General features: G+C 37.9%; 1 protein-coding gene and 1 long non-coding RNA gene across 4 annotated transcripts in view; one reads left to right on the forward strand and one right to left on the reverse strand.

The window, feature by feature from the left end:
* The window catches only part of sgcd (sarcoglycan, delta (dystrophin-associated glycoprotein)), a 142,025-nt gene that overhangs the window by 53,346 nt on the left and 62,096 nt on the right, over window positions 1–26,583 (forward strand). The window contains exon 1 of one of the 3 annotated variants that reach the window (XM_028984138.1): window positions 25,618–25,998. The exons of 1 other annotated variant lie outside the window; for it this stretch is intronic. The gene's annotated coding sequence lies outside the window, so the exon portion shown is untranslated. Of the gene's footprint in view, window positions 1–25,617; window positions 25,999–26,583 lie in introns of those variants that run through there. One more of the 3 variants, XM_028984140.1, reaches the window with a different exon arrangement.
* LOC114792749 (uncharacterized) lies at window positions 378–26,553 on the reverse strand. Its single transcript, XR_003750149.1, has 4 exons — window positions 26,481–26,553; window positions 3,358–3,420; window positions 1,650–1,739; window positions 378–798 (listed from the first exon to the last, which is right to left on the reverse strand). It is a non-coding gene; the product is annotated as an uncharacterized LOC114792749 (long non-coding RNA).

The raw sequence follows: 26,583 nt of genomic DNA on the forward strand, positions 1-26,583 counted from the left end.
GCATGGTCAGATTTTGGTTCAATGGAGACCTCAGATTTGTGACTCCTGAGTTATTTAATGGATCTGGATGATTCACCCGGGTGAGTAATAAATCACACAGTTCTAGGACAAACCAGATTCCAAACTGAAGACCCATGAGGGAAATGTGTGAACAGATAATTATCGCAGGGTGTAGGTTGCCCGTGTATTTATTGAACTTATAATGAAGAGGCAGACCACTGATATCAGGCATTAGACAAGAACATCAAAAGGGTGTTGACCTGCTTGAGTTAAAAAAAAGTCTAACAATTGCTCATCTGCTACTTTTTTCTTCAGAGAGTTAAGGTTAGCAGAGTGGAACATGGAACTGTGGGCAAGCTAATAATTGCTATGCTGTACTTGAGCACCAAGAACTAAATGTGGTCTATATGCATGAAATGAATCTTGTGTTTATGTACTTCCTCCTTTTCCCTTTACTGATTCCTTCTGAAGTTTACAATTAATATGTGAACATCAGATGCTTCTATGTAGGTCTCAAAGCAGACTGAAGACTTGGATTTTTAACTTGAGATGACAGACACTGAATATTGATGGAGAAAGATTAGTCTCCCGTTGTTTCCCGAGAGATACAGTATCTTCATCAAAGATGTCTCACGAGTGCCTTCCACTCAGCTATTCACAAAAGTGATGGATACAATTCACTTTCCTACATTTAACCCTGAGTGACTCCAAAGGAAAGGTTACAGTAGGCTGGTACGGTGTGGTATTTTCAAACAGATGGTCCTGGGGCTTGTTCACTTGTGTCAGGTCAACCACATTCTAAAATAAGACAAGAGAAAAACACAGTCTTTAATGGTGGTTGTTCATGTGATTGACACATGTTTAAATCATCAAAAATGAGGACATCAAACTCGTCTCATTCTCTGTTCATAAAAACATCATGAAAATTTGTTTTCTTTGTGACAGAAATGATCACATATCACCAAAAATGGCAGGCCCTCTCATTCAACATGCTTTTGGGAGCCCGTATTTTTAGCGTTTCCAACAGACAGCATGAGATCAGGAAGATCTGGAACTCAGCACCTTGAACTTTATGTCATTGCATAGAGTCAAGGGCGGAGATTTCTTTTTGACATTGCTAGGGACAGAAGCAATCCATTAATCTATTTTGTGGAGGGGACAATTCAAGAATCACCTGGATATTGGTTGCGACACGTCCCCTCCGTCCAAGCTAATTCTATGTCCTTGCAGTAAATACAATGTTCTTATCATTGTAACAAGATGATCAGTCTGATCCATTTGCCATCTACTTTAAAATGTTTTAATGTTGTGACTGGTGAATGCTTGAATGTAGCTACAAAAACTAATTCAAGAAATGCAGATATTATGTCTTTTGGAAAGTATTGTAGTGTTGGACTATCTATATTGCAGTACTGTTTTAACGAACATTTGCCAGTGAAAGCTTAAAAGCTGACCTGACTAACAGCGGTCTGTACAGACCCTGTGGGCTTTTATTTCACAAGAAAATGACTAAATTCATTCAAATATTATTGATTACTGTTATTTCACTGATTGTTTTCTTTTTATTATGGTTATTTTTAATGATTTGATTCTGTAGATTTAAATAAATATAGGCCCTTATATTTGTACATTTTTATGGTGCCCCTTACTCAAGGAGTTTCAGTGACATCTTGACGGTTCAACCTTGACCATGGTCAGTGGAGAAGAGTAGACAGAGGTCCCAGCCAGGCAGTCTCCTCCTTTGTTAGATTAAACAAAAGAAAAAAGTAGTATTGACCATGTGCCAGGGGTCTGTAGAGCTATAACTTGAAAGATAAGCACTAATGTAAACACAGCAAGGGGATTTTATCCACTATGTCCACGGTGGTTGCATATCTGATTCAGCAGACAAGGATGTTATCTTCACTTCTAGAAACACTGCAGGCCACATGTGTTCATGTCCACGCATATGCACTTCATGTCATTCTAATCACAAGAAGATTGTGTTTGTGCTATAATCGACCTTGGGCCTCTTAATAAGATCACTCTTAACCCTCTATTCCACTGGGAGAGAGGAGCTTCCAAGAAGAAGATCAAATAAAAGGCCACTGGCTTCACTGGTGTGGGCGCTTACTTTTACGCTGAGCCGTATTCCATCAAGGGCTTATCAAGCAAACAAGGTCTTCCGTGAGGCAGCAGGAGCCGCTTTAATCAGAACAGTGCAAGTGCCATTGGAGGGTATTGATTCCTCCCCCTTTAATGGATATGGGAATGATTCTTAAGTGGCTCCCAGGGACGCTTCATAATCAAGGCATCACCTTCAACTGCTGTAAGCCTGGCCCACCTATATTGATGAAAGACTTCCCCCTCTCACCAGTGCCAGACGACTAGGCCTCGCGCTGCCTGAAACATTACAGAAGGCCACCCTGCACCGTGGTCTGCATGTGAAAATCGCCGCTGCTCACGACTCTAATGGTCCCTCATTAGGATTCTCCCACTGTCTCTCAGATTGTTCTTGCTTCACTTCAGCCACGCTCTCCACGTAGGACCAGCTGAGACAGATGGTTGGTCTGGCAAGCCGTAAACTACATCTACCTCAGATTGATGTTAATTCGCAGGCCTCTGAGGTTATGCCTGCTGTGTCCATTACATAATTCAACTAAACAATATCTCCATATTTGCTCACTGCAATAACCAAAATATTGCATAGCAAAAAAGGATTTTTGTTATGTATGAGGGGCAAAACACTGCTTATTCTTTGATTATTTAGGGTTTCGATGCACGCTAGCCCTCCTCCTTCCTCCTATAAATATGTTTCTGCTGAGTCCACATTCCACATTCATAATGTGGCATCATAACAACACATTATGCACAGCTATTACACCAGGCAGCAGGGCATCCCCCTAACAACAGCATTTATGTAAATCAGTGCTTAAGTTAAACCCAGGGATATTATTTATATTTATGGCGATACTTTTGATTATGCACAATATGAATGCTCACTGCTAAATTAGGTAAAGCATTAATTCAATCACTTGTGAAACTGTTATATTGTGTGGATTTACAGATTTATTCCCAAAGGCTCCTCTTTAGATTACGGTTATCACGAACACAACTGTTCAAAAGTTTAGTGTCATTTAAAAATATCCTCTTTTCTGGTACAAAATAATGTCCAATTAAATAAATGTTAATCCTTGTTAATCCTTGTTAATGTTTTAAATGGCTTTGGAAGCTGGAAATGGCTGTTAACGAATGGAATATCTGCATACATGTGAAGGGCTCATTATCAGCAACAATTAGTCTTCAGTTCCAATGGAATGCTGTGTTCACTAATGCAAGTCAGTCAATTTTAAAGCTTATTAGATTATTAGAAAAAACCTTTTGCAGTCTTCTTAGTCTTCTTTTTAACTTCATCATTTTCTTCCACAAGATTAGTCCACACTGTCAGCAAGCAAAATATAAAAGTTTCAGAGGCAGATTAAAAGTGCAGAGTAAAAGGCCACCTAACAGCGAACTTTTGAGAAAGTAGCTGCACCTTCTTAAAAATCCGCATATATGCAATCAATGTATGTTTATGTTCAATGCAATTTTCTTTTCTGTGAAAGAGTAGCAGGAATTAATCAGATTTTTTTCCTGTGTCAGCGTGAAAGATTTTTGTGGCCAGTTATCTCTACTTCTTGACCTCCACCATAGCAGTATTTCTTCCAGGTGGCTGACCGATCACATCTTTTCCACGTTCAGTTGTGAGAGTTGACTTTTGGACATAAGAGAAGCCATCTTTTCCATTCCAAACTACCAGACAGTCAGTTTTTTTTCCTCAGCACAATAAACAAATCAATTTCCTGCTGGTACTGATTAGAGTCTCCGGTGGCAAATTACATTTGGGGGAATTTTAGAACCCTCTGAGGCGGCGTAATTCTCTCTTTTCGAGGGACATCTCAGTTAAAAGCGACTTCCGTCTTTCTTGCAGAACAATCAAGCTTTGATTCTATGATACGACCATGATTATTGTATTGTACTGTATGTCCAATCTGTCCAATGGACCAGAGGTAGTAAAAAAAAATGCTCTCAGCTGCTGGAATCCAGTTCTACAATGAACATTCACTGCCTCATCCTACATGTAGCTTGATTTATTCTATACAATTCTATCACTTTTGAGTGATCTGTGCCTTCATTCTAATTTTGGGTTGCCACATAAATATTTTAAATATAAGATAAGATAAGATAATATCAACCTTTATTAGTCCCACAAGTGGAAATTGCATTTGTTACGGCAGAAAGTGGATAGAAACAGAAGTAATAGCAGCAAAAACAGAGGTCAATAGCAGAAAACAAATAAATATGTATATGTATATATCTACAAATGTACAATTGAGATCTACACATGTGCAATGGGTAAAGTAACGGGAAAAATGGGTAAAGTGCAATGGGTACACCTGTACAGTTGGTAAATTACTGTGATGTATTTGAAGTGTGTGTTTGCTTGTCTGTGTGTGTGTGGTCAACTGTGAGGTCTTTGTTATCGATATAATATTTTCCTGTATTTAATAGTTTGCTGAAATGTGCATGAGTAAAGTAGTGACTCTTGTTCAATTACTCATAGTTTCAACATTATTGTATGTGAACTGAAGTGAAAGTGAAGTGATTGTCATTGTGATTCATTGCAGCACAGCACACGGTGACACAACGAAATGTGTCCTCTACTTTTGTTAGCAGTGGGCAGCCGTGATAGGCTGGGGAGCAGGGTGTGTGGATGGTGCTTTGCTCAGTGGCACCTCAGTGGATCGGGACCTTCTGATTTACAGGGCTGCTTTCTTACCCGCTAGGCCACCACTGCCCCGTGTTTAGTCAAATAAAACAATTAATATACGCTTTGGAAAGAACCTGACATCCCTTATCTTTTTGAGTTCATTATTCAAAAAAGTGTGTTTATTGTTGAGTGGAATCAAACTCCATGTATCCCCTACATTAGGGACATTTAATATAAAAAAGTGTATACACACCTGTTCAAATGCCTGTTAGAGAACATTTTTTAAAAAGTAGAATACGCTGCTCGCATAAGTGTTCACTTCCTTAACATATTACATTGTTGAATCTACTTTTTATTAATTACAGCATTCTGTCTTCCTGACTACACACTTGCCATCAACTGAAGAGACTCTGATTGACCCCAAATGATGGGATTTTAACAGCCTTACATCACTGTTCCTTTTATTGTGTTATTTTTTTATGAAAACAAGAGCTTTGTCAAATAGAACAGCAATTCCCGCTCATCAGGCTAGAGATTTGGACAGACTTAAAGGAGGACATTGACGTTCAGAGCTATCCGCTCAAAGCTTAGAGGGGGCTGATGGCATGACGGTGTGATTGAATGATATGTCTGTCATGATGCGGTCCGGCAGGGGCTACTCCAGGTCCGGAGTTCGGACCAGAGTTTCATGCTGGTCCTGTGTTATTATGTTCCCTTATTGTTTTCACCTGTGTATAATTGTATAAAGCTACCCTGTTCGTGTCTGTTCGCCATTGGGTCATTGTTTGGTGATGTTCCCCTTGTCCTGTCTACCATGTATTAAACCCCTGTCTCGTACGTATGCGTCATTCTTCCTCGCCATGTCCAGCCATCGTGACAATGTCAACTAAAACCTAGTTGGAATTCCTCCAATTAGATGATCATGATATTTATCACAAATAGATGCTAAATTCTATTATGACATATGTATATAACTTAGGATTTCTAGTTGCCATCCAGTGCTGCAACAGTCTGTCTGTGCTCATATGCCTTGTGACTCAGTAATAGCTGACTGCATAGTGCCTGCATGTCATTAACATATCCCAGTAATGCTTGGCAATTAACACTAAAGATGTTGCGCCTTGTGCCTTGAAATTAGGGCCCACACTCCTCAACCGTCGTTTGGTAATTAGTCTCATTCAGTTCCTCTGCTCTCGTCCTGTGCTGGGGTCACTCTGTTTTACATCCTGCCCTTTTCAGTTTAATTCGAGCTGCTTTTCAATTACCTACTGAAAGCCTGTGCTCGTGGCAGGTAGGATGCGCAGAAGGCCACAATGTGAGCTTTCTGCCAAGCCGATATGCTGCCAGAGATGCTCTTTGCTCACAGATCAATAAGCCCTTTCAAACACATCATGTTCCTGGGACCCAGCATGTCTCCTGCTATGCTTGTGGCTGGCAGATGTAAAGATAATGTGTGTATGTGTGTTTGTTTGTGGGTAAGATCACTACAATTTGCTGTTCATTTTGATGTTCTGAGGGCAGACTGATGCATCACACTGCACTGAATTTGGATGATTTTCATTGCATGAATACAGCAATATTCATGTGATGTTACTGTACATAAAATAATGAATAAATGATTGACTGTATTAATTGACTAAATATTTAGTTTCCATGACTACAGCAGCAGACATGCAATAAAATGAACCATATTAACCAGAAGCTTGCATTAGGTCTCCTTCTTCAGCTGGTCATGTTATGGGTCACCACATCAGATCGAGTTGACGTGGAGTCATTCTTTCACAGAGTTGTTGTGGAGCCACCCCTTTGTTATTTTGGCTGCGTGCTAAGAGTTGTTATCCAGTTGGAAGATTGCTGGTCTAGAGAGCTTGGGAATCTGTACATTACTGGATTCATTTTTCTGACCATGATTTGTCTCTAAGTTCCAGCCTGTGAAAAACTATCCCCTAGATTATGATTCTGCTACCCCTGTAGGGATGGTCTTGGCCGGTGATGTGCGATCCTGATGCTTGGCAGGCAGGTCAGAGAGTTCAGTTTTTTATTTCTCATGGTATGAGAGTCTTTCAGGTGCCTTTTGGCAAACTCCAAGCAGGTTGTTATGTGCCTTTTTACTGAGGAGTGGCTTTCATCTTGCTACTCAACCATACATGCCTGATTGGTGGATTGTTGCAGAAACGGTTGTGCTTTAGGAATGTTCTCCTCTCTCCACTGAGCAACCATTGGCTTTTTGGTCACCTCACAGACTAAGGCCGTTCTAGTTGGCCAGCTCTAGGATGAGTCCTGGTGGTTCAAAACTTTTTACATCAATGGATGATGGAGGCCTCTGTGCTCAATGGCATCTTCAGTTCTGCAGCAATTGTTCTTCTCCAGATCTGTGACTTGATACGATTCTGTATCATCAGATGACAAAAGGGAATTCCTTGGACTTCATGGCGTGACTTGTGCTCTGATATGCACTTTCAACTATGAGACTATATAAGACAGTAGAGGCCAAGCGGGTAAAACACGTCTATGAACCAGAAGACCACTGTGTCCTTGTGGTCCTCCAAGACACTTAAACCTGAGTTGCTTCATGGGGACTGTCTCAGTATATGCTGATTGTAAGTCACTATGGATAATGGCATTTGATAAATGCCATTAATGAAGAAACGTAACTGTCAATATAGAAAGGTGTGTGACTTAATCAGGTCCATTCGACTGAATTTACCATGTGAACATCACCACATAAACATAAACTCTATTCACAGCACTATGTATGGATGCTTTCATATAATAATGCAGAATATAATCAGCTGTAACAGTTAATTTACATGCTTTTTTTATTTGTACCATTTTAAATATGAAAAGAGCTGATGTGTGTGTGTATGAGGAACGTGTGAGAGCACTTTATCATTTCTATAGACAGGATTGGTAGTAATCCCTCATACTCCGCAAAACAATCAGGCTTCCCACCTTTCATTTCTGACTCACTGAACAGTTAAACTATAGTTACAGTTGCCAAAAAACATTTAACTGTGCCTTCACTTCCTGTATCACAAGCCATTATTCATCCGCTTCTATCATGCCCTTTCACGGGAGTCCTTTGCCCGTCCAGTGCCCACCGCTGCATCTGCTGGTGCCAAAGCTGTCATCTGCATCATTCTCTGCTCCAAACAAACAATCAGCTCTTTCTCATGGAAAAACGGCTCCTGCATAATGTTTCCCAAAAGCTGAGGAGGTGCGAAATGATGGATCACTCGGGCACTATGCTAATGCTAGTGTTACTCCTTTGTAGTAGATTTCAGAAGGGGTCATAATGAATAGACAGCCAACAAACCATTAACACCGTACAGACATGCACACGTCTATTTACCCCTTTGAATGTCCAACTTATTTTCACTTCCCTTTTGAATCGCTGAGACCTTGGCATCTAAAGGGATGCATCTGCCAGACTTCGGCAGGCGAAGACACCATAGTAACACATGAGTGGACTCCTCTGCTCAGATGTGAATGCCCTCACGTAGTAGATGCGGTTAATAACTACCTTTTCACGTTTCAGTTTGCAGCCCATTTCCCATGCTCTCACCACCTTTTTTTAGCACAGTTTTATGGGTGCAGCGAGTGGTTTGCATCACTTGATGGTCTGCTGAGGGATCAATGGACCATTCCTAATGAAGCTGCCTGCTCGCATCCTAGATAGAAATTAGCAGTCAATCAATTTAGAATTAGTCACAATTTGCGTTAAGTTTGGAACTAATGCGTGGACACCGCGCTTCAGGATTATTCATGCTCAATCAGTGGTCCGCATTATTCTCCTGCCTCGTGATGCCAGATTTCACACTGTGTCAGGCATTATAGATAAAGAAAATTATTCAAGTTCCTCAGCATATCCCTCTGTTCACTACTGTCACTTTATTGCACAATAAATGTAAATGTCTGATATATGTTTGTATAAATTATTTTATTTTATGCAGTGTCATTCACTGAACATGTTCATGTTCTTGTGAATGCTTAACTGAACAAATAATTTCACAAATAATCTTAGTAGATTGAGTGCTGCTCAAGTTTTATGGCACACCACATGGCGCGAGGGCTGGTGTCAGTACATGATCTGTAGTGTTTGCTCAGTTTGTTCTGCAGAAGAGTGCATCAGAGGCAGAATGCTGGTGCTAGCGATACAGTGTAGAATCTACCAGACACAATAGCAGCCTGTTCATTTATTTACATTAATAAATGAGCATGAACTACTTCATTTTTGGAACTGAGAACTATGACAGAGAATAATTCATTTTAATTTGTACGAACTGAATGAATTAGTTCTAGTTTGAATTAAAGTTAAGTGGCACAACACAGTGTTGGATTTGCAACATATTTAGCCAATAGGCAACATTTGTGGTTTAGTACGTAAGTGTTAAACTGAGCCAAGCAACGGTTTTCAGTCCGGGTCCCAAAGGGTTCATTTTAACTATGGCTTAATTTGGATCATTAAAAGCCTGATGATCCATGAGGTGCAATTCTGGGTTGTATGGGTGCATAGGTGCTTTCTGGGAAAGGAACACATAAATTATTATCCCTCAGATCTCCTATATTTGTCAAACAGCCTCCACTTTATGTAACCTTCTTGTTTGAAAAAACGTTTGAAATGTCCTTTTTATCTAACCCGTGGTTACACACTGTAAGTGTTTTGTGGTCATGGATGCAGAATGTTAACAGCATCTACCAAATAAATACATATTAGTAGTAATAATTATATACTTTATGTCAAAAATGATTGATGACATATCTGTATGAGGAAAAAGCGCGTTATTTATGACCATCTACCCTTCTACATTCTCCCCTTCTCCACTGGACAGTGGACACTGTGCGCGTAATTTATGGCCTTCTCCCTTTCTGCCTTCTCCATCGGACCCTGCGCGTAATTTATGACCTCCTTCCATCCTTCCCCCTTCGGACATCTGTTATGCAAGACAAAGCATGCTCCCGCGATGTCCATTCTTACATAAACACTTAGACAGGCTTTTAAAAAAAAACAGATGTCTTATCACTTGTTTACAAACTGGCTGTTGTGGGAGAGGTCATAAACCAGTATACCTCTACTTTTAAAACAGAAACCTTATTTTTAAGTGTATGGTTTTACTCAACTACTGTTTCAGTGTTTAACACGTTTAAACACAATACTTACACAAACTTATTTTAAAAATACAAACGCATACGCTATTCATATACTGACTGAATATGGTAGAATCCCATTTTGTATGTAGGAAGCATCACAGCACCTTCTGGCCCCACTCTATTGCTCACTCCCTTGTGTCGCATTACAGATGTCATATACACTTAGACTAACTTTTTAAAACATGTTTCCTTATCACTTGTTTACAAGTTGTTTTCAGTCGTTTTTTTCCAAAAGATACATCACACAATGGTATGTAGGAGGCATCACATCACTGACACGCACACACACACACACACACACAGACTTTTTCTTTTTCTTGCTAAAATAAAACTAATAACACTGTTTTATGAACAAACCTTTCTCACAGAAACGTTAACAAACTATAATTTCTATTTAATTGAACCACACACAGACTTCTGTTTATCAAACTGATTTATTTATGAACATGAAAAAACTTCTCAAATCCTACTTTAAAACCACTATTCTTTTTAATCATGTTTTTTTTTTTTTTTTTTTTTTTTTTTTTTTTTTTTTTTTTCCACTTTGGATTATGTAATGATAATATTGAAAAATATACCTACACACTTCTAACCACTTTTTGTAGTTGTTGTAGTTCACATCAGACATATATATATTTTAGACACGATTTTTAATTTTATTATCAAGTAACTTTTCTCAAAATTTCTAAATAAATTTCTTATGTTAACAATTTCATATTTTCTAAAATCGTATCAAGGGGTCTGATTTTTAGAGAGGGGGGTTGCGACTTTTAGGGCTATAATATCAAGAATTTAAAGTTTCAGTTATTTTTTTCTACAGTATATTTGTATTTTTTTAAACCTTCTGATGCTGAAGGGCTTCACTGTTCATAGATTTACTATTTGTATGGTTGACACACAACACACACACACACACACACACACATACAGAAAACAGACTTTTTCTTTTCCTTGCTAAAATAAAAACTAATCGTCACGCTGTTTATGAACAAGCCAGAGGTATTTCATTTATGGTTTTCAGATGATATGACACACAAAACGTTAATAAACTATAATTTTATTTAGTTGAACCATACACAGGCTTTTGTTTATCAAACTGATATATTTATGATCATGAACATTTTTTTTTCAAGATTCTTTTCAGAAAATAAAATCCTACATTATTAACAATGTTAATTTCCTCTGAAACTATCCCAGCTTGTGACCGCTCCTCATTGGCAGTAACAAGGTCTTCACCACCCAGCAGATAACCAACTACTATTTAGTGCTCGCTTGAAACTGATGTTTGCAAAAATGACCATTGTTGGTGGTTTACGACCCCTCACATCAATGACACAGACCCACAGTTCACACACCCTTAGACTATCTTTTAAAACAGAAACCTTGTTTTTCACTCAAGGTTTTAACTCAACCATCAGTCATTTTCCAAAAGATACATCACATAATGGTATGTAGGAAGCATCACACCATTGACACAGGACATAACCTGTACACACACACACACATACACAAACAGACTTTTTCTTTTCCTTGCTAAAATAAAACTAATCATAATGCTGATTTATGAACATGCCTGAGGTATTTCATCTATGGTTTTCAGATGATATGACACACAAAACGTTAATAAACTATAATTTTTATTTAGTTGAACCATACACAGGCTTTTGTTTATCAAACTGATATATTTATGATCATGAACATTTTTTTTTTTTCAAGATTCTTTTCAGAAAATAAAATCCTACATTATTAACAATGTTAATTTCCTCTGAAACTATCCCAGCTTGTGACCGCTCCTCATTGGCAGTAACAAGGTCTTCACCACCCAGCAGATAACCAACTACTATTTAGTGCTCGCTTGAAACTGATGTTTGCAAAAATGACCATTGTTGGTGGTTTACGACCCCTCACATCAATGACACAGACCCACAGTTCACACACCCTTAGACTATCTTTTAAAACAGAAACCTTGTTTTTCATTCAAGGTTTTAACTCAACCATCAGTCATTTTCCAAAAGATACATCACATAATGGTATGTAGGAAGCATCACACCATTGACACAGGACATAACCTGTACACACACACACACACACATACACAAACAGACTTTTTCTTTTCCTTGCTAAAATAAAACTAATCATAATGCTGATTTATGAACAAGCCTGAGGTATTTCATCTATGGTTTTCAGATGATATGACACACAAAACGTTAATAAACTATAATTTTTCTTTAGTTGAACCATACACTGATTGATAATGAATAAACAAACAATGAATTACATAATGTTTTTAACACCTTCTGTTTTTCTACGAAAAGGTTTTAAGGTGCAGTAGGACTTTTATCAAACTGATATATTTATGAACATGAAAATGTTGTATTTTTTTTTCAAGATTCTTTTCAGAAATATAATCCTACATTTATTAACAATGTTAATTTCCTCTGAAACTATCCCAGCTTGTGACCGCTCCTCATTTGCAGTAACAAGGTCTTCACCACCCAGCAGATAACCAACTACTATTTAGTGCTTGCTTGAAACTGATGTTTGCAAAAATGACCATTGTTGATGGTTTACGACCCCTCACATCAATGACACAGACCCACAGTTCACACACCCTTAGACTATCTTTTAAAACAGAAACCATGTTTTTCACTCAAGGTTTTACTCAACCTATTGTTTCAGTGTTAAACACATACTAAACACAATACTAATTTTAATACAACGCAAACACTGTTCATATACTTACTGAATATGTTATCCCATCAGTCATTTTCCAAAAGATACATCAGATAATGGTATGTAGGAAGCATCACACCATTGACACAGGACATAACCTGTTCACACACACACACACAAACAGACTTTTTCTTTTCCTTGCTAAAATAAAACTAATCATAATGCTGATTTATGAACAAACCTTTCTCCAAAGGTGTCTCATCTATGGTTTTCAGATGATATGCCACACAAAAACTAATTGTAACACTGTTTTATGAACAAACCGTTCTCCAAAGGTGTCTCATCTTTGGTTTGCCGCACAAAAACGTTAACAAACTATAATTTCTATTTAACGAACCTCACACAGACTTCTGTTTATCAAACTGATATATTTATGAACATGAAAAAACTTTTCAACATTCTTTTTAATCATGTTTTTCCACTATGGATTATGTAATGATAATATTGAAAAATATACCTACACACTTTCTAACCACTTTTTAATATAGTTCACATCAGACATATATATATTTTAGACATGATTTTTCATATTATTATCAAGTAACTTCAAATAAATTTCTCATGTTAACAATTTCATATTTTCTGAAATCGTATCAAGGGGTGTGATTTTTAGGGAGGGGGCTTGCAACTTTAGGGCTATAATAACAAAGAATTTAAAGTTTCATTTATTTGTATATTTTTTTCTACAGTATATTTGTATTTTTTTTTATCCTTCTGATGCTGAAGTGCTTCATTGTTTGTAGATTTTCTATCTGTATGATTGATTCTCGCTGGTCATATTATTAGGTAGACCTCGTTAGTACTCGGGTGGACCACCTTATGCCTTTAGAACCACCTTATTCTTCATGGCATAGCCTCAAAAAAGGGGTGGAAATATTCCTCAGATATATTGGTCCATAGAGACATGATAGCATCATGTAGCTGCGGCAGATTTGTCTGCTGGCTGTCTATGATATCCAAAGCCAATATCCGAAGGTGTTCTGTTTGGATCGAGACCTGGTGAATGTAGAGTATAGCGAACTCAATGTCCTGTTCAAGTAACTAGTCTGAGATGGTTTGAGCTTTGTGACTTGGTGTATTATGCTGTATTTAAGTAGCCATCAAAAAAGGGGATACACTGTGGTAATAAGGGGATGGACATGTCAGCAGCAATACTAATTTATGTGTACATCTATGGTATTTATCAGACAGCCTTATCCAGAGTGACTTACAATCGGTAGTTACATGGACAGTCCCCCTGAGAGACCAACACCAGCATGAACCACTAGATCCAGGGTCGGATGCATCCATGCTTACATGTTGATTACACCACATTTTGACCCTACCAGCTGAATGTTAAATTGTTTTGATAATTCTCCAATCTTCAGTTTTCTAGTTAATAATGTAGAATAAAAAAAATAATAATAATAAAATAAAAAATTTAAATATACTTTTTGGCATTTACTGTCAGTGTTACTCTTCCACAAATAACTTAAAAATACTAAAGATCCTTCAATACAAATCAGATATTTTAAACTTGATGTGACAATGACAAAATGCACTTTAAACCTTGCCACCACATATCTTTTTAAACACAACACAATATATGTTTTAATGCAACCCAGCAACATTACTTCATGGCCATTTACAAGAACCCTCTAAGGTGTCAGTGCTGAACTGTTTGGTTGAAAAACTTAAATCCCCCCCCAAAAATCCAATAATTGGCTAACAATTGGCATAAACATATGAGGTGCTGCTTTTCTAATGCTTGCAAAAACAAAAAAAAACAAACAAACAAAAAAAAAAACACTAAGTTTACTAAATAATGAGGTTACAAGTCTTATCAGTGAACAATACCGAGATAATTATTATAAAAATTATTATAAAAATTCCTCGCACTCATACTGTACTTGGAGAAAATGGAATGTTTTGTGGTAACGTTTGGCACTGTTACGCGCTATATTACGCACACTTGTGCTTGCTCTGGAACGGGCAGATGGTCGTCCTGGTGGCAGCGCAGATCAGACAGCCGTGTATACATTTATTTTAACAAAGTAACTGTATTCTGATTATCTCTCATTTAAACGGTACATGCATTCCGTCACTCCCCGACACTGTCCTCATACATTGGTTGTTCTGACATTTTGAGTCTGCCCTTTATCCTGTGACATCAACAAGGCTTTTTGTCTACACAACTGTTGCTAACCGGATCTTTTCTCTTTTTCAGACCTGGTAAACCCTACATATGGTTGTGCATGACAGTAGATCACCAGTTTCGAAAACTGCAATCGTGTCTCGTCCAGAACCACTTAAATATTCTTTTACCCCCATTCTAATGACTGGTTTGGAGTTCAGAAAATTGTTTTCACCACGTCTAGATGAGCTGTTTGTGTTAACCTACATGTAAAAGGAAAGGCCAGGCTGTATTTGACAGCACTGTTTAACCCCACTTAAAACCAATTTAAACGAGTACAAATTGTATTATACTGAATACATAAAAACTATATGCAATCACAATAATAAACATAACCAGTAAAAAATCCATAACCTGATTGAAAGTGAAGGGAATTGATTTGTGGTTATGGGTCAGAAACTACATAAAACAGTGAAAAAAGGGGATTCTTCAGTCTGCTTAATGCTGATAAAATAACCGTAATCAAATACTTTTATCCAAAACTAATTCCTACAATGCAAAAAACATTCAGCAAAATATAAACTCGTAAATAAATGTATTTACCAATCCACAATATCACCACAATGTATAATATTAAAAGGAGAAATAAGTCAAACAAAATGCACTTCTAAGTCCTTGCCAGACAGAGGTCTCTCATCTGAAAAAGAATAGGTGGACGACCCTAAAATGAATGAAATAATATCTAAATGCTGTTAACAGCCATTGAAAATTATTAAATCAGATGCCTCTTTCAGTCCAGCACAGATAGAAAGCTCTGATAAGGTTGTGGATAAGCCATAAAGAGGACTATAAAAGAGGACTTTACATCATGATTTGATGTTTACTATGTGCTATTCAGGGTATTCAAGGAGAATTGAAGTCAGTGTCAGCACACCATCCATGACCCATTGTCAATTTCCCCGCAGGGGGGAAGGAGGTTGTCGCTCAGGATTTTACGATACATGGCTCCGTCCATTTTCCCCAAAAGCAAAATATTTCCACCTCTATGCTTGACAGTGGGGATGGATGGTGTTCCAGCACGACAATGACCCAAAACATACAGCAAAGGCAACAAAGGTGTCACTCAAAAAGAAGCACATTAAGGTCATGGAGTGGCCTAGTCAATCTCCTGACTTTAATCCAATAGAAAACCTATGGAGGGAGCTGAAGCTCAAAGTTGCACAGAGACAGCCTCGAAACCTAGTGATTTAGAGATGATCTGCAAAGAGGAGTGGACCAAAATTCCTCCTAAACTGTGTGCAAACTTGGTCATCAACTACAAGAAACGTTTGACCTCTGTGCTTGCAAACAAGGGTTTTGCCACTAAGTATTAAGTCTTTTTTCCTTTTGATGTGCTATCTGTCACTGTTAAAATAAACCTACCATTAAAATGATACTGTTCTGAGACTTTTCATTTCTTTGTCATTGGACAAACTTACAAAATCAGCGAGGGGTCAAATAATTATTTCCTCCACTGTATGTATATATAATTTATTTAGATCTCTCTCCATCCTCTGTTATGTGTGCTGACGCTGACTTCAATTCTCCTTGAATACCCTGAATAGCACATAGTAAACATCAAATCATGATGTAAAGTCCTCTTTTATCGTGTGAATGGCTTATCCACAACCTTATCAGAGCTTTCTATCTGTGCTGGACTGAAAGAGGCATCTGATTTAATAATTTTCAATGGCTGTTAACAGCATTTAGATATTATTTCATTCATTTTAGGGTCGTCCACCTATTCTTTTTCAGATGAGAGACCTCTGTCTGGCAAGGACTTAGAAGTGCATTTTGTTTGACTTATTTCTCCTTTTAATATTATACATTGTGGTGATATTGTGGATTGGTAAATACATTTATTTACGAGTTTATATTTTGCTGAATGTTTTTTGCATTGTAGGAATTAGTTTTGGATAAAAGTATTTGATTACGGTTATTTTATCAGCATTAAGCAGACTGAAGAATCCCCTTTTTTCACTGTTTTATGTAGTTTCTGACCCATAACCACAAATCAATTCCCTTCACTTTCAATCAGGTTATGGATTTTTTACTGGTTATGTTTATTATTGTGATTGCATATAGTTTTTATGTATTCAGTATAATACAATTTGTACTCGTTTAAATTGGTTTTAAGTGGGGTTAAACAGTGCTGTCAAATACAGCCTGGCCTTTCCTTTTACATGTAGGTTAACACAAACAGCTCATCTAGACGTGGTGAAAACAATTTTCTGAACTCCAAACCAGTCATTAGAATGGGGGTAAAAGAATATTTAAGTGGTTCTGGACGAGACACGATTGCAGTTTTCGAAACTGGTGATCTACTGTCATGCACAACCATATGTAGGGTTTACCAGGTCTGAAAAAGAGAAAAGATCCGGTTAGCAACAGTTGTGTAGACAAAAAGCCTTGTTGATGTCACAGGATAAAGGGCAGACTCAAAATGTCAGAACAACCAATGTATGAGGACAGTGTCGGGGAGTGACGGAATGCATGTACCGTTTAAATGAGAGATAATCAGAATACAGTTACTTTGTTAAAATAAATGTATACACGGCTGTCTGATCTGCGCTGCCACCAGGACGACCATCTGCCCGTTCCAGAGCAAGCACAAGTGTGCGTAATATAGCGCGTAACAGTGCCAAACGTTACCACAAAACATTCCATTTTCTCCAAGTACAGTATGAGTGCGAGGAATTTTTATAATAATTTTTATAATAATTATCTCGGTATTGTTCACTGATAAGACTTGTAACCTCATTATTTAGTAAACTTAGTGTTTTTTTTTTTGTTTGTTTGTTTTTTTTTGTTTTTGCAAGCATTAGAAAAGCAGCACCTCATATGTTTATGCCAATTGTTAGCCAATTATTGGATTTTTGGGGGGGATTTAAGTTTTTCAACCAAACAGTTCAGCACTGACACCTTAGAGGGTTCTTGTAAATGGCCATGAAGTAATGTTGCTGGGTTGCATTAAAACATATATTGTGTTGTGTTTAAAAAGATATGTGGTGGCAAGGTTTAAAGTGCATTTTGTCATTGTCACATCAAGTTTAAAATATCTGATTTGTATTGAAGGATCTTTAGTATTTTTAAGTTATTTGTGGAAGAGTAACACTGACAGTAAATGCCAAAAAGTATATTTAAATTTTTTATTTTATTATTATTATTTTTTTTATTCTACATTATTAACTAGAAAACTGAAGATTGGAGAATTATCAAAACAATTTAACATTCAGCTGGTAGGGTCAAAATGTGGTGTAATCAACATGTAAGCATGGATGCATCCGACCCTGGATCTAGTGGTTCATGCTGGTGTTGGTCTCTCAGGGGGACTGTCCATGTAACTACCGATTGTAAGTCACTCTGGATAAGGCTGTCTGATAAATACCATAGATGTACACATAAATTAGTATTGCTGCTGACATGTCCATCCCCTTATTACCACAGTGTATCCCCTTTTTTGATGGCTACTTAAATACAGCATAATACACCAAGTCACAAAGCTCAAACCATCTCAGACTAGTTACTTGAACAGGACATTGAGTTCGCTATACTCTACATTCACCAGGTCTCGATCCAAACAGAACACCTTCGGATATTGGCTTTGGATATCATAGACAGCCAGCAGACAAATCTGCCGCAGCTACATGATGCTATCATGTCTCTATGGACCAATATATCTGAGGAATATTTCCACCCCTTTTTTGAGGCTATGCCATGAAGAATAAGGTGGTTCTAAAGGCATAAGGTGGTCCACCCGAGTACTAACGAGGTCTACCTAATAATATGACCAGCGAGAATCAATCATACAGATAGAAAATCTACAAACAATGAAGCACTTCAGCATCAGAAGGATAAAAAAAAATACAAATATACTGTAGAAAAAAATATACAAATAAATGAAACTTTAAATTCTTTGTTATTATAGCCCTAAAGTTGCAAGCCCCCTCCCTAAAAATCACACCCCTTGATACGATTTCAGAAAATATGAAATTGTTAACATGAGAAATTTATTTGAAGTTACTTGATAATAATATGAAAAATCATGTCTAAAATATATATATGTCTGATGTGAACTATATTAAAAAGTGGTTAGAAAGTGTGTAGGTATATTTTTCAATATTATCATTACATAATCCATAGTGGAAAAACATGATTAAAAAGAATGTTGAAAAGTTTTTTCATGTTCATAAATATATCAGTTTGATAAACAGAAGTCTGTGTGAGGTTCGTTAAATAGAAATTATAGTTTGTTAACGTTTTTGTGCGGCAAACCAAAGATGAGACACCTTTGGAGAACGGTTTGTTCATAAAACAGTGTTACAATTAGTTTTTGTGTGGCATATCATCTGAAAACCATAGATGAGACACCTTTGGAGAAAGGTTTGTTCATAAATCAGCATTATGATTAGTTTTATTTTAGCAAGGAAAAGAAAAAGTCTGTTTGTGTGTGTGTGTGTGAACAGGTTATGTCCTGTGTCAATGGTGTGATGCTTCCTACATACCATTATCTGATGTATCTTTTGGAAAATGACTGATGGGATAACATATTCAGTAAGTATATGAACAGTGTTTGCGTTGTATTAAAATTAGTATTGTGTTTAGTATGTGTTTAACACTGAAACAATAGGTTGAGTAAAACCTTGAGTGAAAAACATGGTTTCTGTTTTAAAAGATAGTCTAAGGGTGTGTGAACTGTGGGTCTGTGTCATTGATGTGAGGGGTCGTAAACCATCAACAATGGTCATTTTTGCAAACATCAGTTTCAAGCAAGCACTAAATAGTAGTTGGTTATCTGCTGGGTGGTGATGACCTTGTTACTGCAAATGAGGAGCGGTCACAAGCTGGGATAGTTTCAGAGGAAATTAACATTGTTAATAAATGTAGGATTATATTTCTGAAAAGAATCTTGAAAAAAAAATACAACATTTTCATGTTCATAAATATATCAGTTTGATAAAAGTCCTACTGCACCTTAAAACCTTTTCGTAGAAAAACAGAAGGTGTTAAAAACATTATGTAATTCATTGTTTGTTTATTCATTATCAATCAGTGTATGGTTCAACTAAAGAAAAATTATAGTTTATTAACGTTTTGTGTGTCATATCATCTGAAAACCATAGATGAAATACCTCAGGCTTGTTCATAAATCAGCATTATGATTAGTTTTATTTTAGCAAGGAAAAGAAAAAGTCTGTTTGTGTATGTGTGTGTGTGTGTGTGTACAGGTTATGTCCTGTGTCAATGGTGTGATGCTTCCTACATACCATTATGTGATGTATCTTTTGGAAAATGACTGATGGTTGAGTTAAAACCTTGAATGAAAAACAAGGTTTCTGTTTTAAAAGATAGTCTAAGGGTGTGTGAACTGTGGGTCTGTGTCATTGATGTGAGGGGTCGTAAACCACCAACAATGGTCATTTTTGCAAACATCAGTTTCAAGCGAGCACTAAATAGTAGTTGGTTATCTGCTGGGTGGTGAAGACCTTGTTACTGCCAATGAGGAGCGGTCACAAGCTGGGATAGTTTCAGAGGAAATTAACATTGTTAATAATGTAGGATTTTATTTTCTGAAAAGAATCTTGAAAAAAAAAAATGTTCATGATCATAAATATATCAGTTTGATAAACAAAAGCCTGTGTATGGTTCAACTAAATAAAAATTATAGTTTATTAACGTTTTGTGTGTCATATCATCTGAAAACCATAGATGAAATACCTCAGGCATGTTCATAAATCAGCATTATGATTAGTTTTATTTTAGCAAGGAAAAGAAAAAGTCTGTTTGTGTATGTGTGTGTGTGTGTACAGGTTATGTCCTGTGTCAATGGTGTGATGCTTCCTACATACCATTATGTGATGTATCTTTTGGAAAATGACTGATGGTTGAGTTAAAACCTTGAGTGAAAAACAAGGTTTCTGTTTTAAAAGATAGTCTAAGGGTGTGTGAACTGTGGGTCTGTGTCATTGATGTGAGGGGTCGTAAACCACCAACAATGGTCATTTTTGCAAACATCAGTTTCAAGCGAGCACTAAATAGTAGTTGGTTATCTGCTGGGTGGTGAAGACCTTGTTACTGCCAATGAGGAGCGGTCACAAGCTGGGATAGTTTCAGAGGAAATTAACATTGTTAATAATGTAGGATTTTATTTTCTGAAAAGAATCTTGAAAAAAAAATGTTCATGATCATAAATATATCAGTTTGATAAACAAAAGCCTGTGTATGGTTCAACTAAATAAAATTATAGTTTATTAACGTTTTGTGTGTCATATCATCTGAAAACCATAAATGAAATACCTCTGGCTTGTTCATAAACAGCGTGACGATTAGTTTTTATTTTAGCAAGGAAAAGAAAAAGTCTGTTTTCTGTATGTGTGTGTGTGTGTGTGTGTGTGTTGTGTGTCAACCATACAAATAGTAAATCTATGAACAGTGAAGCCCTTCAGCATCAGAAGGTTTAAAAAAATACAAATATACTGTAGAAAAAAATAACTGAAACTTTAAATTCTTGATATTATAGCCCTAAAAGTCGCAACCCCCCTCTCTAAAAATCAGACCCCTTGATACGATTTTAGAAAATATGAAATTGTTAACATAAGAAATTTATTTAGAAATTTTGAGAAAAGTTACTTGATAATAAAATTAAAAATCGTGTCTAAAATATATATATGTCTGATGTGAACTACAACAACTACAAAAAGTGGTTAGAAGTGTGTAGGTATATTTTTCAATATTATCATTACATAATCCAAAGTGGAAAAAAAAAAAAAAAAAAAAAAAAAAAAAAAAAAAAAAAAACATGATTAAAAAGAATAGTGGTTTTAAAGTAGGATTTGAGAAGTTTTTTCATGTTCATAAATAAATCAGTTTGATAAACAGAAGTCTGTGTGTGGTTCAATTAAATAGAAATTATAGTTTGTTAACGTTTCTGTGAGAAAGGTTTGTTCATAAAACAGTGTTATTAGTTTTATTTTAGCAAGAAAAAGAAAAAGTCTGTGTGTGTGTGTGTGTGTGTGCGTGTCAGTGATGTGATGCCTCCTACATACCATTGTGTGATGTATCTTTTGGAAAAAAACGACTGAAAACAACTTGTAAACAAGTGATAAGGAAACATGTTTTAAAAAGTTAGTCTAAGTGTATATGACATCTGTAATGCGACACAAGGGAGTGAGCAATAGAGTGGGGCCAGAAGGTGCTGTGATGCTTCCTACATACAAAATGGGATTCTACCATATTCAGTCAGTATATGAATAGCGTATGCGTTTGTATTTTTAAAATAAGTTTGTGTAAGTATTGTGTTTAAACGTGTTAAACACTGAAACAGTAGTTGAGTAAAACCATACACTTAAAAATAAGGTTTCTGTTTTAAAAGTAGAGGTATACTGGTTTATGACCTCTCCCACAACAGCCAGTTTGTAAACAAGTGATAAGACATCTGTTTTTTTTTAAAAGCCTGTCTAAGTGTTTATGTAAGAATGGACATCGCGGGAGCATGCTTTGTCTTGCATAACAGATGTCCGAAGGGGGAAGGATGGAAGGAGGTCATAAATTACGCGCAGGGTCCGATGGAGAAGGCAGAAAGGGAGAAGGCCATAAATTACGCGCACAGTGTCCACTGTCCAGTGGAGAAGGGGAGAATGTAGAAGGGTAGATGGTCATAAATAACGCGCTTTTTCCTCATACAGATATGTCATCAATCATTTTTGACATAAAGTATATAATTATTACTACTCATATTATTTGGTTTTATTTGAGCCAGGCTGCTCTTGGTGGTCCCAGTGACCTCTATTGAGTGTTTTTTTTCTCTTTCAGGTTCAATGGTTCCCTTGCAGATTTAAACCTTGCCGTTTTAGAAGCCACCCTCTAAGGTTGACATTTATAGAGTAATTATGCTTTAATGCATATTTTATTTAAGGGTCAAGAAATTGTGGAAACACACTGAACACTGTAAAGGGTCACAGAAACCAGAGAAGAATTTCACCTTTCAAATTGCTGATGGGAAAATAAGATATTTTCATGGTGCTTAGAGAGAATTCACAATTATCAGCTTCACCAGTTGGCCAATCACAATGCAGACCAGACTACAGTATGTAAAAAGCCTGCCTGTTGGCCCAAAATGGGATCCAACTCAGCAGCGGAGGGTGGACATGAGAGATTGTGTTGACCTTGTTAATCTCACTCCATCAATTATTAGCAATGTATTCCAACACCTATTATAACTATTCAAGCTACATAACTTGTTAATACAGGTAGATTCTTATTGCAGTTGCATGGAAATATTGTATTTAAAATGGTACCAATGTGACAGAAAAACCCAATTTAGACAAAAGAAGAAAAGATACAGAAAGAGCAAGAAGCAAACTCCATAGAGGAAGCCTTGAACCACAGAGAAGCAGGGGGAATCTCCTTTATTCTGGTCCTTCTGTATAGTCCCAAAAGGTTGCCACAGACCAATCAGATTGTCCTGTGATTTTTTGCTGTGTTCAGCAGGAACCCAGGAAGAATGCAGGAATACAGTGGTCATTCACCAGAAGACCCTCCGGTCTTGGCACTTCAGGCCATGTGTTGTCTGTTTGGCCACCTGGTGACAGTCCTGACAGTTTGTGAGGGGTATATCACAGCTCAGAGATAAAGTGGGGGGTCTTTATTAACACATAAGCCATGGACCTGGAATTTCCCACCATCCAAGTACAGATTGTTATTGTCATGTCTGCTGCTGTTCACATGAACAAGGTGTATTATGAGCACAGAAGACATAGTGAAAGGGAGGAGATGGGACCTTGTTTCACCCTATTTGTTCCTGAAGATAGCTTGCACTTGCATAAAATTGAGATACAAACTAGCTCTCAACTCTTATTGAATTAATATTCGTGTTTAATAGCTTGTTCATGTTGGTCTACAAATACAACAGACCTACTGGAAAGTATTGTAGTATTAAATTAAATCTACAAAGAGCTCTTACTAGGCTTTCACATAGTCATACAATATTTCTGTTTACAGTTTCAGGCAAACTCAATTACATTTAATTTACATTCATTCAATATGTGTTTGGTGAATGAGAAAGAATGTGCTATATTCTTCTATATCAGCATGTAACAAAAGCAGTAATCTACTAAAGGCAATTATTAAAGACAACTGGACATTTTCACCAAAGTGTCTGATGTAGTTAATTACACTCAAATCAATCAGAACACCTACACTACTGCTAAATGCATTTTAGGACACAGTAATGCATTAATTAGCTGCACAAAGTGATGCCATGTCAAGAATGAACAAGTGACTTTTGGGTCACTTACTCTTCTATAAAACTTAAAGATACAGAAATTACATTTAGAAACCCATTTGTGGTGCATTTTTCATCCATAGTTTATTTTCACCTAGAGGGGGTGTCACTTCAGATCAAGTTGAAGTAATTGTATATGAAGAAACATTTCTGAAGGTAGTGGTGTCTTCTAACATCCACATGAGGGCTTATGAAAATGATGTCAATCACACGATTTGATCTCAAGATCACCGTTATCATAAATAGCCATTACTGTATTGAATTTGTAGTGGTGAAAGTGAAGTGATTGTCATTGTGAAACACTGCAGCACAGCACACGGTGACACAAAAAAATGTGTCCTCTGCTTTTAACCCTCACCCTTGGTGAGCAGTGGGCGGCCATGACAGGCGCCCAGGGAGCAGTGTGAGGACAGTGCTTTACTCAGTGGCACCTTGGCAGATCGGGATTCGAACCGGCAACCATCTGATCCTTAACCGTGCTGCTATATTGTGCCACTGTTGGCCCAGTGGGTGGCATATCTGAGACTGGTGGCATCCAGTCACTCGTGGCAAACCACATATCCAGTCAGAAAAGTATTCAGTGTAGAACTTGGATGAGGAGAACATGGATGTTCCCATGCTGGTCAGCTGTCTGGTTGTCTGGTATGCCCACGCCACACTAATTGGCACCGGTATTGACAACAAAGCGACACAGATCAGGTTTTATTTATTCGTTTTTGGTCTGTAACAGCCAGTTTGAAGCATTTCCACGGCAGATCTACCTGTCAGACTAGCAAGAGCCATACACACATTTTGGGAATAAATCAGCCCTGTTTATTCAGCGCTATACCCCTCACGTTTTTTTCTGCCTGGCCTGCAGAGTACTGCTGGCCTGACTGGAAGCCCTGCCACAAAATTCTCACTCTAATTGGGCAGTTTTCAAGAACCGTAACAAGGTGCCAAACAGCAGCAGCCCGCGCACGTTGTTTCCTGACCGGCAAAAGGTGAAGGACACCGAAGAGAAAGCGTGACACATGTGACACATAAATTGCTTCGATTACTTTTCGCACTGATTCCACCGCGTATGTAATCTAGTTTCACCCGTTCCTTGTTTTTTTAAGAACCGGTTTCCATGCCTTTATCGTTTCACGGGTGAGAAGACGTGTTTTCCTGCCCGCTGGCCGCCCCGCCCTGTGCCACCGTTGAAATGCTGGCCTTGTGCGGCGCTCAACAATGATTACCATTCTTCAGCGCTCCCGCAACTCGCATGCCGCGCGGATAAAAAGAAACTGCTGTGTAGAAAATGCATTGTAGCTGCTTCCCATTCCGCTGGACCGTCAGGCAGTGGCATATTAAGTGGTGTGTGTGTGTGTGTGTTTCCTCTCTAGAGACCTGTTCGCTCTCTCTCCAACACATACACGTGCATGTCATATACACACACAGGCACACAAACACACACACACACACACACACACAGGCGCCTTGCCACAGGAAAAAGGGGTGGGAAAAAAGTCTAAAGAGAAGCACCAGCCCTGCCTCTTTAACTTCTCGCCACATGTGTCTCTGCCTCTATATTTGGCCGCCCACCAACCCGCCATATCTCAGCCCTTTCGCAGGCTGCCGCAGAATCCCATTTGCTTGCTCGCTGCTCGCCTCGTCTTAGATTGAATCGGCCGTGGATAACGGACGGCACGGAGCATCCAGGAAATTCCTCCTGGCTCGGGCAGGGAACTTGGCTGTAGGGGGCTGTTATTGGAAAAGCTGACTGGCGAGAGAGAGAGAGAGAGAGAGAGAGAGAAGGATAGTTAGCCTGGTGTCTGTCAGAAGAAGGCCTCATGTGGATTTTAGGAGGGCTTCCATCTACTTTTACCCGGTGACACACCCTGACATATTCTTTACAGTAGCTTGTGTTCATAAGCTTTCATAGGAGGACTGGCAGAGAGAGAGAGACAGAGAGAGAGAGAGAGAGAGGTAAGTTTTTATTTTTCGGTTGCTGAGAAACTTTCTTTCTTTACTTTGTGCAAAGGGCAACGTATGTTTAAAATAGATAAGTGACCACAACGTGTTTTCAATCTTTCCTTTTTAACTTTTTCTTTCTGGAAGCCCTGAAAAAGTAGGAAAGCTCTCTTCATTCTGTTTGAGTAGCTTTAGAGAAATCTTTACTTTTAAACCCCCCCGCCCATCCCTCCACACTCTCTGATTCAGTTATTTCAGAATTACACCGGACTAGCGAGTAGAATTAATTCCTAGCCTGCGGAGGGGACGTCCTGCAGACAAACACCACATACTGTAAACACACACACACACACCTCGCTCACCGCTCTCCTTCTAGCTGCTTCAGCGCTTTAAATGGCCCAGTTCCCCCCACCCCGTCGCTTGCGGTTCACATTTGGTTTCAATTACTCCTGCCCTCAGGGACGCCAGTTGCTATAAATAAGTAGCGGTGGACTTACTGTGGAAAGATTTCAGGAGTTAGTATTGTTTGGATTGCAGCGGAGGGGGAAGGATCCCTGCGTCTGATTGTTTGTGTGTGTGTGTGTGTGTGTGTGCAGCGTG

This window comes from Denticeps clupeoides, chromosome 6, assembly GCF_900700375.1.
Source record: "Denticeps clupeoides chromosome 6, fDenClu1.1, whole genome shotgun sequence".
NCBI classification, from domain to species: domain Eukaryota; kingdom Metazoa; phylum Chordata; class Actinopteri; order Clupeiformes; family Denticipitidae; genus Denticeps; species Denticeps clupeoides.